Here is a 17055-nt window from a genome sequence, read left to right on the forward strand (position 1 = left end):
TTTTTTTTTTTTCTGGTTCGGTCTTCTCTCTCGACTCTCTTATTGCTTTTTTTTTTTGTTCGCCGGCTGGCGGAACCTGAGAACAGGGAGGGGCATCTCGATGGAAGCAAAAGGGAGGGGATACAGAAGGGTCGAGAAGTGGACTGTTGCTGTTGCGAATTTTTTTTTTTTTTAATTGCTGTTCTCAGTCTCGGCAGAAACAAGAATAGAGAATGGGGAGAAGATGGGAAGGGAAAAGAGAATGAAGGAAGGATCATTTGTCTTTGATACCAAGTTGATGGAGGGCGGGTAGGGGTAGTGAAGAAATTCTTGAGATGGGTCTCAGAGTTGCAAGGGAGAGGGAGAAATCACACAAAGAAAAAGGGGGGGGGGAGGAGAATTGCACACACGCCCACAGACTTCACAAACACTCAACTGAATTCACCTTTGCTTCAATCTGTCTTTAGTTGTTGGTTACACATGTATTTAAAGGAAATAAAACTACTAAAACTAGAAACCAACTCTAAATAAGAAACTAACTCAATCTAAGAAAACTAATAAATTAAGAAACTAATATTTCCTAAGTATCCTATTTGAAATAAAAGATTACATATTATTCCCAAATAAATAAGATTTCCTAAAATCCTACTAGACCAAATAATCAAATATGGATCAGGCTCATCTCCGTGACTCCGTCTGGAAACCCATATGGGTATGGATCGGTCCATGGGTGCGAATCTGCATAAGAGCTTTGCTAGTAAATGCAAGGGGTCAAATAATAGCGTTAATAAAAGTTTATTATCTAATTTTAGAGAAGACAAAGATTTTGGGACAACACAAAATGTGAAGACTTCTTTTTGCGGGATGGAGGGATTATAAGTCATAATTAGTAATTACTAATAGAAATAGAAAAAAAGGGGTTAACTAAAAATAATAGACTATTGAAAGAACTAACCCACATTTCACAAAAAATGTTATCTCATTGCATTTTTTTTGAGCTTTGGTTTCCTGGGCAGCCCACCTAGAAAGGGCTTCCTCTACTGCCAAAATACCTGCCACATGGCAGCTCAATTGGGGCCAAAATTTGTTGTCCGGTAGACCTTAAGGTCCCCTGCTCAAATTTCAAATTTCAGCCCAAATGGAATTTGCGAAGTGGCAAAATAGAGCTTTAAAAAATTAGGACTATGGTAGAGTGCACAGTAGTAGTCAGAGTACCAGTAGGCGGTGCATGCATTTACATGGGGAGGCATGCCAGTACACAGAGGGTATTTGATTTAATTAGGCTTTGACATGCGACTTTTGGGTAATCCAGATCATGCCCTCTCTATCAAATGGTCGGAATAGCCACATCACTTGCCCACGTGGCACAATTCCAGTGGGTAGCGCAAGTTCCCCTTCCTAACAGGTGGTGCAAAGTTCATTTGCCTGAAGGTAATTTTCACTGGAGCTATATGAAGTACAAAATCGGAAATTGTAGCGAATAATACATAAATATAATTACATTTTCATACTATTGGCCAATGGCATTGAAATTTTCTGATTATGACATTTCGCTTGATGTAGGATGATTGATCAATTGGGAATGGAGCATATGGAATTCTTACCTGAAATGGTTCCTGTTTTAATTGCTTTTCTGAAAGATGATGCACCAGCTGTTGCTAGACAGGCCATCACTAGCGGGACTGATTTATTTTGTAGAACTCTTGAAAAGGTTGCGATTCAGGTAGGCTATCTGCATATTCTGGTTCATTGCATTGGACTGTTATATTTGAATTTTGTATTCTGTATGCCCCCCGAAAGTAGTTCAATGCTCATCTGCAACTTCTATTAGGATAAAACTCCTATATGTTTATCTTGATTCTGCAAACGCAAACAATTAGTCATATATACATTTGTCTTGTGAAAGCTGGAATATAATTGTAGGTAATCTGTATTGTTGGAGGCTTTTCTTTTAATTCTCTTCTCATGAGTGAGCTATTATTCTTTGCTACATTGAAATCATGGTTTATAAAAGAAATTGCCTTTTTTTTTTCTTCGCTTTGGCTTTCTGGTTCTTACTGATAAACCTTTTTCTATGTAGATTTTAGAGTATGTATGATGTACTTGTGAATCGTGTTTGTGGGTCCTAGGAATTAAAAAAACACAGACATGGGGGCATGTGCATGAATGCGTGTGATTCTTGTGCGCATTCAGGTATATCTACCTGCCTGTGTATGTTTGCTTGGTGTCCTACAATTTCGTTGGGCCATTGCTAGTGATGGTTTAGCTGTTAAGCTGTCTCTTTCTGGGTCATTAGTAATGAACTTGCTATGTCTAAATTTTCTAAACTTGTACTTGTGGGTGGGTGTAGTGCATAGTTATCTAGGCTTGCAAGGCGCTGTCATGGCGTCCAGGCAGTTTGCCTGGGGCATAGGCGACTGTCGCCTTATTGCACTGCATGTCGCCTTATGGTTTGACACTTATTTGTGCCAAACATCATTTAAGTTTCATTTACTTAAGATATAATTCATAAATAAGCAAATACCCTTTATTTGAATTCACTAAAAATAGTTTAAAAATCAAATGCCAAAAGGATAAAAAGTTAAACCCCCTAGTCCAAGAGCAAAAACCGGATTTTTGGTTGTAGGGGTGATTTTCAACATTCAAATGCCTGAGGGTTTTCTCAATTCTGAAAATTTTATAAATCTTATCATGCTAAAATATTGCTAAGCGATCTTTGCAAAGCAAGGGTGTCAAAAGTATAAGATGACGTGATCTTTGCATTGAAGGTTGATGATATTGACTAGAAGTTGCGATTCTCCATGCCTTTCAAATCTGTTTTGATTATGGCCTTGAGCAAGCCGCAAAATTCTTCCCCACTTTTTCACTCCTTGGGGGTCGATTAACTTTGATCAGATCTGTGCTCCAATCCTTGCACTTGTATTATCTCTTGGGCCTCCGTATCAACCTCCTCAAATCTAACCTCTTTCTCTCCGGAGTCTTTGATGCTGTTCAAGCTCACCTCCTCGGCCTTACTGGATTCACCCTTGGATCCCTCCCCGTCAAATATTTGGATCTCCATCTCATTTCCTCCAGGCTCACAGCCCATCACTGTTCCCCCATGCTCGATCTATTAAGGAAAATATTTCAGCTTTGGAAAGGTAAACTCCTTTCCTATGAGGGGGTCGCTTAACTTTGATCAGATCTGTGCTGCACCTCTATTGGTTTGGCATTTTTTCCCTTCCTGCCTCTTCCATCAAGTCTATGGAAAACCTTTTCTTTCCTTTCCTCTGGAAAAGAGCTGACTCATCCAAATTCCATCACCCCGTTAGCTGGGCCATGATCTGCCTTCCCCAATCTGAAGGAGGTTTAGGGTTGAGTTAAAGAAGCCAATTCAGTCGGGATCCTCAAGGCCATTTGGAAAATTGCCTCTAAGCACAATAGTATTTGGGTTTCTTGGGTCTTCTCTTATCCCTTTGAGAATGATTTCCTTTGGTCTGCCCCATCCCTAAGGATGCCTCTTGGATTTGGAGAAAAATCCTTAGTCTTCGACCTTTGGCCCTTAATGCCATTCCCTGCCTCATTGGCAATGGCTCTTCGACCTCCCTCTGGCTTGACCACTCCATTCCTCTGGCATCCTTCATTCCTTGATCTCCCTTAGGACAATCTACTCCTTTGGGTTGAGTAAATCGGATTCCGTCCCTTCCACCCCCTTGTGGACCGTTGGTCATCTCTTCCCCCATCCTCCCGGCATCGGGGAAGAGATGACAAGATTGTTTGGCTTCCTTCTTCCTTGGGCTCTTTCAGCTCAGCTTCTGGTTGGGACTTCATTAGATCCAAAGGGCCCTTGGCTCCTGGCGCTTGGCTCCTTGGAGAAACATTATCTGGTTCAAGGGCTACATTCCTTGCTACAACTTCACTGCCTAGTGGGCTATCTCTAACTGCCTTCCTACGTAGTCTTTCCTTCTCCACTGGGACATTCAAGTACCTTCTTCTTGTTATCTCTATTGGAATGGCTCTGAAGATGTTTTTTCTCCTGCCCCTTTTCCTCCTCTGTTTGGAAGATGGTTCTTAGTAATTGTTGGCCTTCCAGAAGAACCATCCTCCCGCTTGCGAGGGAATGGATCTGGATGGACGTGACCTTTGCTGCTCCTTCGACATGAATTGGAAATCCATCTACTTCATTGTTTGCTCCAAGCTCGGATCCCTCCCCCACCGTATTGTCGTTGACTCCCTAAAGAACATGCTTGTTGCTGTCTCTTGGGGCCTTCCCACCTCCATTATTTCCCCCCACCCTTGATAGGACTTTTGCTTTTGTGCTTGTCCTTTGTGTTGTTGTGCAAGGCCTGTAAGCTAGGTTGTTCCATTTTGGTTTCTTAATTTGGCTTATTGGCCTCTCCCCTCTTTCCCCTTTTATATTCTTCTCTCCCTTTGGTAATGAATTATTATTATTTTGTTTTTTTGGGAAAAAAAAAATTGCTAAAAACCAGAATTCCAGTAAAATAATCGTATATTTTGATGTCCATAAAATTATTTTCATTCAAACGATTTTAACAGCACTCAAGCACTTTAAAATAAGTTTGAACGAAACATAAACTTGTCATTACAACTCATATTTAAGTAATCTTAGACTTGTTGGAAAGCTGGTTTTGTGAAAAACTTAATACAAAAAGTCTAATGAAAAAATAAAATCATTTGACCAGCCAAACTTATTATTGAACAAGAGCATTTCTCTAAATGTTGATTTTTTGTGACTTAATGCGACTTAATGTTGATTTTTGATGATTTAATGTGGCTTAATATTGATTTTTGATGACTTGATGTGTCTTAATGTTGATTTTTTATGATACAAGGTATATGTAGCATACAAAATTGTGTTAGAAAAGAGGAAAAATAAAAAAAAATAATACTTGGTCGCTTTAGGTGCCTTGTTCACCTTAAGGTGTGCGACTTGTTGCCTAAGGGCTTAGGCAGCCCTCCAATGCCTTGGTTTGCCTATGCACCATGACAAATATGGTGTAATGTGAAACTATGCAACTGCTCGTGTATGTATCAAGAATTGACAATAGGAACACGTTTATGCTTTAGTGCGTGAGTGCACGTGTTCACACACTTGCATCTGGGTGCATCTATGTGCACATTTGCATACTTCTGTTGTGTGCTGGCCTGCTGGGTGAGTTGCCTCTTGCTTGTATTCTTGTGGATGCATGTTATTGGAATTGAGAATACAAGCACATGTTTGTGTCTGTGTCCAACTTGCATGTGGGCGTGTTTTTGCATGTTTGCATACTTGTGTGTCCTCTTGTCTTTGTGTGGTGGTGAGGTTTTAGTCACTGAGTTGCCTCTTGCTTCTGTTTGCATTGTTCAAGATAGTGGAATCAGAAGAATTCTCTGTCCTTTCTTCTCTTCCAAATCTTGTGAATAAATATTCACCTGAAGTTCTTTTGATGTGATATTTCAGGGGTTATGCTCCAGTGAATTGGATAGTTCGCTTGAATTATCATGGGACTCTATGCTAAAGTTTAAGGACATTGTATACCCAATGGCGTTTCAGGTAAGCTTTCTGATTAGGAGACTAACTTGCTTGCATAGTTATCATAGTGCCAAGGTGAGGCAATGCGATGGCCAAGCACATTGTTGTATTGTTGCCTAGGCGTCCCTTTGAAATGTTGGGAGAAGTACCTTAATTCAATGATTCTATTATAATGATTTTCTTTGGGGATATATGGTTTTGTTTGTACCCTCATACAGCCTATCATATCTTATTCATATAGTAAATGCCATGTACTTTTTGTTAAGTCTTTTTCCTTTCCCCATCCCCGGACCTAAAATCCCAAACCCTACATTTGCCTCTGCAACTACAGCCCTTCTCCTTGCCCTCGCCTTTCCAACTAGAGTCACTCTCCTCACCTTCACCTACACAACTCAGTGAAGTTCATCGAAGGTCCAACAAGCTTGTAAGAGGTAAATCCCTGATGTAGTACTGAATTTGAAGAATCAAAATAGTACCAAAACAAGATCGTTTCAGAGAATAAAATCCAGATATAAGAGAAATGAAATTAAACAAATCAACAAGTATGGGGTAATCCAAGTAGTACTAGACAACAACAACAAACTCAGCCTTATCCCAACTTAATGGGGTTTACCTCTTACAAGTCCAAATAGAATTGGGAGAAGGGAGGAATGAAAAGAAAAAAAAGAAAAGATAAGAAAAGAAAGAAGAAGAAAGAAGAGAGTAAGAGGAAAGAGGTTCATCCCAAGAGGGTAGCAGAAACTCAGCTAAATGGGTCGGCTACATGGATCCTTGCCTTCTAGTAGGTTCTATCCAAGTTCATACTTGGGACCAGACCGAGACTATGCATGTCATTCCTCACCACTTCGCCTATTGTCATTTTAGGCCTGCCCTTAGCTCTTTTAGCTCCATCAATCTGAATCAAATCACTCCTCCTTACTGGGGCATTCTCAGGTCTCCTTTGAACATGTCCATACCACCTCAAACGACTTTCACGGAGCTTGTTGATTGGGGCAATTCCCAAATTAGTTCTAATATAATTCCTTATTCTATCCTTCCTTGTTTTGCCACACATCCATTTTAACATCCTCATCGGGTAGCTTCTCTATATGACACTTTTTAACTGCCAAACATTCCGCCCCATACATTATGGCTGGTCACCCAACGGTTCTATAGAATTTTCCTTCGAGCTTCAAAGGGATGTGCCTATCACACCACTCCTGACACACCTCTCCACTTCATCCATCCCACTTTGATTCTCTGTGAAACGTTATCATCTATGTCACCTTCTTTATTTATGATTGACCCCAGATATCTAAAATAGTCACTTTGTGGAATCTCTCTCTCTTCAATTGTCACAATTTCATTATCTGTTAGAAAGTGCCTAAAATTATATATCATATACTACGTCTTTGATCTACTAATCTTAAATCCTCTTGTTTCTAGGGTTGATCTTCATATCTCCAACTTAGTGTTAATCCTTGCTTTAGTTTCATCCAATAAGACTATGTTGTCCATGAAGATCATAGACCAAGGGATCTCGTCTAAAATTCTCTTGGTTAACTCATCCATGAGAAGTGCAAAACAAATAGGGGCTTAAGGCTGATCCTTTATGTAACCCAATCGTAATGGGGAACTCCTTGCCCTGTCCTCCCACAGATCTCACACTATTCACCATATCCTCGTACATGTCCCGAATTATATCCACATTTTTACTCGACACTTCTCTATGTACTAGGACATGCCGAATTAAATCTGTAGGAACTCTATCATATGCTTTTTCTAGGTCAATAAAGGCCATATGAGGTCCTTCTTGTGGGTTTTATAACTTTCCATGAGCCTCCTTAGTAAGTAGATTACCTCTGTCGTGGATATACCTGGCATGAATCCAAATTGGTTATCTGAGATCTTGGTTTCTCTTCTTGTGTGGACTTCAATTAACTTCTCCCATAATTTCATAGTATGACTCCTGAATCCTAGTAATACTAGGACAAGGGTAAAACAGTAATTTAACCATGGTACTCAGAAATCAGAATTTAGGACAATAATGACCAATCGATTATCAGTATATGCCATAATAATCAAAAGCAACGGCATAACAGAATAGGTGTCTCGATTGTAACTCCAGATGAACTGTAAGCAAAAGGACAGAACAGAGATTTCACAGAAGGGCAAATCAGCAGGTCTGATCTGCATAAAAATTGAATCGAGTTCTCCTTTCAATGTAAAGAACAATTTCTCAAAAGTTGAATGAATCCTAATGGCTGGATTGCCCTAATCAGAATTAACGCAAAAAAAATGTAGCGTATGAATCCTAGTTGAATTAGGATTTAACCAATCAAAGATCAGAATCTGAAATTGATTACTGATTCAGATAGAGAAAAAATCCAATTGAAAGAATCATTAAACAGATTTGAAACCAGCATCACAAATCTATCAAAACCAAGCAATCCTAGTAAAAAATAGGATTACTGTAAAAAACCATTAGAATCTGAAATTGAGAACAGCAATTGATTTAATACAGAATCGATTGTTACATTCTGAAACCAAAACTCAAATAGATTATTAATTCACCATCAAATCAGCAACTGAGAATGAATAAACTGAGCAATCGACCAACACTTGAATGGAAGAATTCAGAAAAAAGTAGAACAGTACTTGTTTAATGGAAGGAAAGAAGATGGAAGAGCAAGAAGAAACAAAAATTAAACATCTAGGCTTCACAACGCAAGGTGGTTCGATTGGATCAAATGACAATCTAAACATTGATCACACACAAGGGGTTCCTTGATTGAAGTATTCACCTTATGTGCCAAGGCACCCAGACTGAAAACCTGATGATGTTCCCTTCAACACATTATAAACTTCAACCATTCCCATTTACCCTTGTATTCTTGTACAACGACAACAACCATAACCTTATCCCAACTAAATGGAGTCGGATACATTGATCCAGTATGCCCTTGTATTCTTCTATAAACCAAGGTTCAAGGTATCGGGTTTCGACCCTTGGGGAGACCAAGATTTCGGTCGAATACTGGGAAATTTCGAGGAAACTTGGGAATTTTCCCCAGTTGGGTGGAAAATTTGGTTTCGACCAAAATGTGTTTTTTTGGCCTGATTTTTTTAGTACGTCCCACTTTAGCCCTTTCTAACACATTCACATAATTAGTTTCATGGAAAAAACACCGAAAGTCATACTTGTGTTGTGAACCAAAGTTTGTTAATGTTCGTTGAATCATTGACTGAAACTATACTACATAAGTACATAGTCTACATCATATGTAGTCTGCAATCTACATAAGTACATAATTGTGAAATACATGAATAAAAGTTTAAAACAAATAAAGCATATGGCAAAGGATCTAAAATAAATAATAATACTACATAATTGTGAGTTCTTTCTCAAGTCTCAACACTCGAACAGTCAAAAGTGATTTCCCAACTTTCCCACTCAAAAGTGGTCCAAGCTCCTTTCCTTGGGTAGATTTTGCAAGATCCAAGCTTAGATTGAAGTTTTTTGGGCACAAGGTGGGGGGGAATCTTGAGTGTTTTCCCAAGTTCCCACTTCATAGAGAAGAAATTATGGGTACTGGGTCGAAATTTTGAAATGAGAACACTAGATTTCCCATTTAAGCATGTTTTATAAAGGTTGGTTCCACACAAAGGTCGAACCCAATGGTCCACTCGAATTTTTTTGCATTTCGGCCGAAATGTGGGAATTTCAGTCAAAACCTGTTGAAACTAGTGACTTTTAAAACTGTCAGCCTATATGGTATCAGAGTCATGGGATACTGTCAAAATGTGGGAAATTTCGACGGTATCGCTTGAGTTCTTAAACCATGGATCAAACACAAGGGATTTCTTCAATGGAGAAGACAACAAAGATAAAATTTTCATTAATAAAAATTTGTGTACAGTGCTGGCCATACAAATTCATGTAGAAGACTCGAAAATAGACTCAAACACTGAAAAGTCTAACCCAATCCTTAACTAATTAGGTAACCCAAAGTGGCTAGGAAACTGAATCAAAACAGGACTGGACTTATAGATCCTAATCCAGCGTAACTAAAACATGTAATAACATTCAAAATAAAGAAATAAGGGCATCAACCTCTCTTTGTAGCATGTTCTTCTTCCTCTTTTGCATTGACAGAGGTTGTTGCTGCCGCTTCATCATCATCATCATCTTATCCGGCAGTGGTGGTGACGACAGTTGCTGCTACTCCTATGGTTTCTTCTTTTTCTTCTTCTCTGGCAGCAGCAGTGATGGTGAGTGCTGTTGCTGCTACTTCTTCTCTGCCGGTGATACTGGCAGTGCTGCTGCCGCTTCTTCTTCATTATCTTATTCCCCAGCAGTGGCAGCGATGGCGATTGCTGTTGCTGCTGCGGCTTCCTCTTCTTATTTTTTATTCTCTGGGATTGGCAGACACATTTTCTCACATATTTCATTTTTTTTTCATAAAACCACTGGAAATTCGCCCCCCCCTGTGGGAAAACAATAAAATCCCCCCCGCTGGATTTCAAGTCTGGGTGCATAGACAACTTGGCAGCCGGTCTCCTAGTATCTTGAAAACTGCCTTGTTAACTAGACAGTGCCTAGATGATACCTTGACAACTTTGCCTGCTTTCTTATAGTGCTTCTTTGGTCTAACTCATTGTTGTGGACATGCCTACAAGACTGGAAACGATGGGATCAGACTGCTAGCTGTGAAGTTTGTTGAAGCTATGATACTTCTTTATACGCCAGATCCTGATGGTCCTTCAGAGCCACCTCCTTATCAAGCTTATGAAGGTAATTTTGCTACATGCTTGAAATATGACGATATTTGATGGCTGCTTTTCTTAATATTGCTTGTTAACATTTTATTTATAATTACAATGTTGCTGGTTTTGTAGGAAATGTGATAGGGTTCAATATGTCCTGGATCCGTGGTGGTCATCCCATGCTTAACATTGGAGACCTATCAATTGAAGCCAGTCAAGGCCTGGGATTGCTGCTTGGTCAGCTTCGTTTCCCCACAGTGAAATCTCTCAGTAATGCTATTGTAATTGTGCTTATTAACAGGTATTTACAATCTTTTGTACTTTCTCTTGGCAAATATTAGTCTGGTAATCAAGAAAATTGCCCTGGATAATCTGTCTTGAGTTTTTGACTAGTTTCATTATTAAGTATTAACATTTTTGAAGTTATACTTTATTTATTAAACATTGCATTTCAGCGATAATTCACTTTACAAATGTTAGCCATTCTTTTGGGTCCAAAAGGGGAAAATAAAAAAAGCAAAGAAGAAAAAGATAAACATTCATTTTGGTGACTGAAGAAAATATGTATAAAGCACAAAAGCATGTGGATTCATTGTTGTGAAGTAAATTCATGATGGTGCTGCAGCAGGGCAGCAAGGTAACAGCATAAACAAGCCCAAAATGACTACTCTTAACAGCAATAGATTTGATGAAGTGAAACAACAGAAGAAATTGGAGAGAAAACAGTTCTAAAGCTTCATCTGACTTAATAAAAGGAGAGAACTCCTTCAATATCTATCGGTTGGGTCTGAAATCTCAGGCGTATATTCGCAACTTCGAACACCTCGTGTATGATCCGTTGCAGGCCCTAAGGTCAAAGGAGGAAATAGCTTTAATTTCTGTGACTGGGTCAGGCAAAAAAAAAAACTCAGAACTGAACCTGTTTGCAGATTTATTGCTCGCTGGATAGAAGGAACTGGGGAAGCGGAACATAGGGTATGAATCACTACAGGAAAAGGAATCAATGATTCCAATTTCAGGTCCAATTGGCCTCTGTTGATGAACTGAGGAAGCTTACCTGAACTTGTTAGTGACGCCCAGGAACAGGGATGGGGAAGAAAGCCAGAATATAAGGCCTGAAACTTGGTTTCTATTTCAGGTTGGAGGAAGGCTTTGGAGCTGGGGCTTGGGGAGTTATTTCTCCCAAGGGGAAGGAACCTACGACCAGGGCCTCAAAGCTAATCGACTATGGCTGATGATTCAGTGGGGCCTTCTCCTGAACCTGGTAGTATCACCCAGAACAGGGTTTCAGCAGCAACAATAAAGAAAGAAGGAAGAAAGAGATGAAGGGGAAGATGAATTGCAGGGAAGAAGAAAAGAGGTGGGGGGGACCAGCAAGGGGTTTCAGCAAAGAACTTACCGAAGAGAGAAAAACAGGAGAAGAGAGAGGAGATAGGGAGATTGCAGGGAAGAAGGGGGCAGGGAGAGTGATTGCACCGGGGGGGGGGGAGGAGAGCACACAGCCACGCATGGTAGAATTTGCAGAAACGGAGGTTGGGAGAGAACCAGATAAAGAAGAAGGAAGGGAGAGGTTGGTTAGAAAAAAAAGAGGAGGGGGGGAGGAAGGTAGCCACGCAGGCGTTTCTCAAACGCAATTCATACTTCAATAATCAATTGTGTGGCCCTTGGCCTTTCAAATATAAGCTAAAAGAAAAGGACTCCTAATTACAGTCCAATAACGAAGGAAAGAAATAACTAAAGATTCCTAAGAAAATAACCTACTAATTTGAGAATAATAAACTTCCTAATATAACCCAAAGACTTGGGGGACAACTGGACAAGTAAAGAAGGAATACTAAACTTCCTAATCTAACCCAAAGACTTGGGGGCAAGTAAAGAATGAACTAGTAAGAAGGAATACTAATTCAGGAAAACAAATAAAGTAACTGAATAGTAGACTAAATTGCACCAACTCCCTATCCTCCATATCTACGCCAACTGTCCAAGGAGGGGCCCAGATTGGCTGTACAAATTTGAACAGAAAGGAAAGAGAGGTAAACTTTGATCTGGTTCTTGGTCCAGGCTCTCAAACGGGTTTGGGTCGATCCATTGGCCTACATCACACCGCAGGATTCCCCCGCCCCAACCAAATGAGCTGCTTCTTCAATTTCTTGATTCCCTTTCCCGGATCTTCTAAATTAATGAAGTTGTGTGGTTATTTGATTGCATTTTAATATGTGCATTTACTTTCTCAAATCAATTTTAGTTGTTCTTAGGGTTTTGACATTGTTCCTCAATTTGTTATTTTTTTTGTGCTTGGTTTGATGCTTGTCCAGTCTTTCAGCAATTGCAAAGAAAAGACCTGCATTTTATGGGCGTATTTTACCAGTTTTACTTGGCTTGGATCTGTCGAGCTCTGTTATCAAGGGAGTGCGATTTTGTGGTGCACATAATGCTTTGAAGAACGCCTTTGTGTCCTGCTTGAAATGCACACATCCGGGTGCTGCGCCGGTATTTCTGTTTCCCCCTCTTTTTTGGTTCATGTGGCATGCGGAGAAATTCTACCCACCCTTTGAGAGAAATGCCTTACTATCATGTTGCTTTTCTGTTGACTTGCTTGTAACTGTCTAACTGATGTAATCTGCTCATTGTTTTCTTCCCCTTCCCCCAAGGTGGATTTTCCTTATTATTTTGTCAATGCTAGTGGTTTCCTGTCACCATTGATTTAGTTTGTACACTGTGTCAATTCTATCATTTTTTTGTACTTTTATCCACCATGTCAATTATATCACTATTTTTTATATATTTTTTATTACTTCGACGTAAATTTATTCAGAGATCATGGCCTGCTCAACCAATGAGTAACTACATTAACAAACAGCAGAATTGTTTGATCAACTTACTGCTCGTTTATGGTTAATTCATATTGCAACTGACCTGTTGTACTCCGTATTGCCTTTGGAGGTGATGGTTTTGATTTTATATAAAATTTTCACAATTCTGAGAAAATATTTTAGTGCGACACTTATCATTGGATAAAAAAACAGCTACACTAAAATTCCTGACAGGTTGGCACAAAATGTCAAATATCGATTGGAGCTGTCTCTGAGACTATTAAAATATAAAATGCAATCGAGGCATTCGAATTATATTAATGCTTGGGATATTAACGTGCTCCATTGCAACCTAGTGGTCATGGGTTCAAGTTGTGAATAGCCTCTCTGCAAAGCAGGGGTAGACCCGCAATGGCGGGAGCCTTTTGAGCTGGGTATGCCCTTTTTATATGCTTGTTTAAATCAACATGCAAGACAGTGTACCTGCATAACCCCTTATTACATGAAAGGAATGATAATGGGATTCTAACCACCTAAAAATTAAGGTTTAGAAAACCAAGTAATTTTCCACATTCACAGGATTATGAATGAACAGATTTCATGAGAAATCAATTAACATAGTAAAGGGGGGTCTTATTTGGCTACACTTTAGGTTGAGTTATCAGTGTGAAAAACTTAACCAAATTGGAATGAAATCCACTGTCAGATTCCAAATTATTGAAGAATTCTACTGGGAGAAGGTTAGTTCAAGAACAGGAATTCGATAGCTGAACCAAAGGGTCTCATAACAGCAGCAAATATGATATTAGAACTCAACAACATGAACAAAAGCTGAAAATTTCCAAAATTGGAGAACGACTCATAGAAATTGATGGAAGACTGGATTTTTAAAGCAGACCCTGAAACCAGGACTCGGGAATAATAAGTAGAACAGGATCTGAGCAAAGAACCGATCAGAAAATAGGCTAACAGAGTACTAATCAATCAGACAAGTAGAATTAAAGAATACTAGAGAGAGAATTAAATGTGGGCAGGCTTTGAAGTTTTCTGATCTGACTGTTAGCGAAGAAGAAATGGGAAAGAGAAGAGTGGATATGAATCAGGAATCTCAACTGATTCACTGAGCTGGCATCCCACCAAATTCAAGCTTGGAATCTCACCAATGCTTCTTTGGGATCCTACCAAGGCTCTATTGCATCTCACAACACAAAAGTTCTCTGAATTTCAACAGAAATGAAAAGCTGAAAGCTCTTATTTATTTTATGAGCATTCAGCTTTTACTTCTTTAAATAAAACTGAAAAAAAATGAAACACCTGCCAATCGATTGACTGAGTTGGAAGTGCCCTAGACTGCATAAATAATAACAAGGACATCTTAACTGGAAAGGAGCCTCCCCACACACAGGTGCTTTGGAGGGGTCCTATTGACTTGACTATTAAAGAAGAGAACTCAAACAGATAATGAAACTGATCCCAATCGACCAGCAGCCTTGGGAGTTTCCTTGACTAACTCAACTAAGAAAAGAAAAGAGCATCCCGGTGCACAAGGCTCCTGGTACTGCAGGGTGTGGAAGGGGAAAATGTATGCAGCCTTACCCCCTGAATTGAAAAAGGAAATAGCAAATAAAATAAACCCAACTTGTCCCCAGGACTGAACTGGACCCACACTTGAACTGCAGGCCTTGTATGGTCCAGAAAAGTGGCAGGTTCTTTTTTCTTCCTCTTCTTTTTTGGCTGAATACTGCATCAACTCTCCCTGGCTTGAAAAATCTCAACCTCGAGTTTTGAAGTGACAAGGGGGGAATGATAAGTGAGTAGCCATCTTGACCAATATCAAACAGAACTCTGGTGATGTAGGGATGTTATAAATGAAGTCTTTGACTCTAGGAGCTTCAAGCTTGTTCTCAGACATAGTGAGGTGGAATTGTGAACTCAGTGATGTCTACATTAAGAATGGCATCTGTAAAGGCCATAGCCTCATGTGGAATATCCTGGAAGTCTTCCTCTACCGTGCCTTCTACCTCTTCCATTGCTTCAACGTCTCTGCTCCAATGCATTGATTTCTTCATAATCTTCCTCTTGGGTTTCAGTAAATGGAACCATGCATATAATTAACCTGTGGCCCATGGGTTTCCTCACCATCTTCATAATCATGGATCAGATTATCATCATCAGGTGGATAAGGCTCATATACCTCCGGTGTGTCAATTGTCATCTGCCTCTATTGTCGTATCTACAACATTAGCCTTCTGTTGTATTGGGCAAAATTCAGCAAAGTTCCCAGAGTGGTTGCGATTGTAGCACTTTGCATTGTTGCTTCTAGTAATGGGTGTCTTACCCTTGTCTGTAGGGGTGCTAGAAGGTTGATCTGTAAGATTGGTAGATGCAGGGGGTTGTCGATACTCCCTGGGGTGGGAAGCTTCAAATTTTCCTCTGCACGCAAGGTTTTCTGAAAGCAGTCCTGTTGGTCATAGATGTCGTGCACATTAATCTCCTTCCTGGTCTCTCGATTCAATCCTAACTTGATTTGAATTTGGAAACTAGACGAATGTTGTCCTCTTCATTTTCTTTACATGAGACCTGTTCATCAAACTTTTCCGTATACTCTTCCACAGAATTTGTACCTAGTCATATGGTATTGAGTCTGTCGTGTAGTTGAGCTCTGAATGTAGGGGGAAGATATTTTTGTTTCAACTGCTTTATCTCTGCCCATGTGGTAGGGGCTGTACCACGATCATATGATCTCCACTATTACTTCTGAGTGTTTTATTATTTATTCTGTATGTACACACACATGCACATATTATCTAATTAGATTGTTTAATTAACTTAGGTGTAACTAGCCCAATATGTTTTTGAAATCTTTGCAGGTTTATAGTATCAGGTTTGTTCAGGAAATTCCAAAATAGATTTTGTGTGCATTGGCTTCCTTTATTATTATTATTTTTGGTTTTGGGAATATGTATTACATGTCAGTTTTCATTTCTTGGCTTTTTTTTTTCTGAGGGAGATGCTGAATATCTTTTGCAGAGAGATGAAGATAGATTCGTTGACATGCTTTCTATAAAGTTTTGAAAGATCATTGTTACCTACGTAGTATAAATTATACAAGAGAACAATCATTTATGTTGTTGTAATGCCTGCAGTGGCGAGATCGTCTAGTTGGTGCTCTCAGAGAAATGAAAGCTGGGGAATCGGCAGAACAAACTGTTTTTGAAGTTGGTAAGTTCAATGGGACCGTAGAAGATGGGGCAGGCGAGGCATATCCTATCGAGGTATTAGTTTTGTCTGTTTCATATTTTCAATTTCACACCTATTCAGTGGGGTTTTCCACATAAATATATACATGTGTAAATTCATTTACGTGTTTCTGGAGGCTTTTATAATGAGGTTAAACATTTGACAGGAAGTGAAACCCTCAATGGAATCCCTTGATGAACTCCATATTGAGACTGGGAAGAAAAGATCTGTACAAGAGATCAGTGATCTTGTACAAGATGATGACATATCTACCAAACGAGTTAGACAAACACCTATTGTCTCTCAGAGGTCAACCAAAGACTCAAATGCAGTTCAGGATAACCTTCCTTTGACTGGGTCAACAGCTTCTGCCGGAAATGGAAATTCTGGACCTGTTCAGCAACTTCTTGCTATGTTTGGTGCTTTGGTTGCCCAAGGTGAAAAAGCTGCAGGATCTTTAGAGATCCTTATATCAAGCATCTCTGCTGACTTGCTAGCTGAAGTAGTGATGGCTAATATGTGTTTTCTTCCTGGAACCCGTCCTAAAGCTGAAGGGGATGAAGAATCAATACTAAACACAGGTTATATTACAAGCACAGTTGGAAGCAATACCCTGGGTATACAGCCGTCATCATTTGTGTCAAATGTTCTTTCCCTTTCTAGTGCTTTTCCGCAGATAGCATGGTTACTAAGTGCTCAACCGTCAACATCACGTGATGCCGATGTATGGGGTTTTTTCCTCTACTATCAGCTTATTCTGTTGTT

The 17055-nt window shown here is 39.6% G+C and overlaps 1 non-coding gene and 1 pseudogene across 1 annotated transcript; both read left to right on the top strand.

Annotated features, from left to right (window-relative positions):
• The window catches only part of LOC122060599, a 32425-nt pseudogene that overhangs the window by 8843 nt on the left and 6527 nt on the right, over positions 1-17055 (top strand).
• LOC122062223 lies at positions 2701-2829 on the top strand. Its single transcript, XR_006134851.1, has one exon. It is a non-coding gene; the product is annotated as a small nucleolar RNA snoR86 (small nucleolar RNA).

Source organism: Macadamia integrifolia, chromosome 14 (assembly GCF_013358625.1).
Source record: "Macadamia integrifolia cultivar HAES 741 chromosome 14, SCU_Mint_v3, whole genome shotgun sequence".
NCBI classification, from domain to species: domain Eukaryota; kingdom Viridiplantae; phylum Streptophyta; class Magnoliopsida; order Proteales; family Proteaceae; genus Macadamia; species Macadamia integrifolia.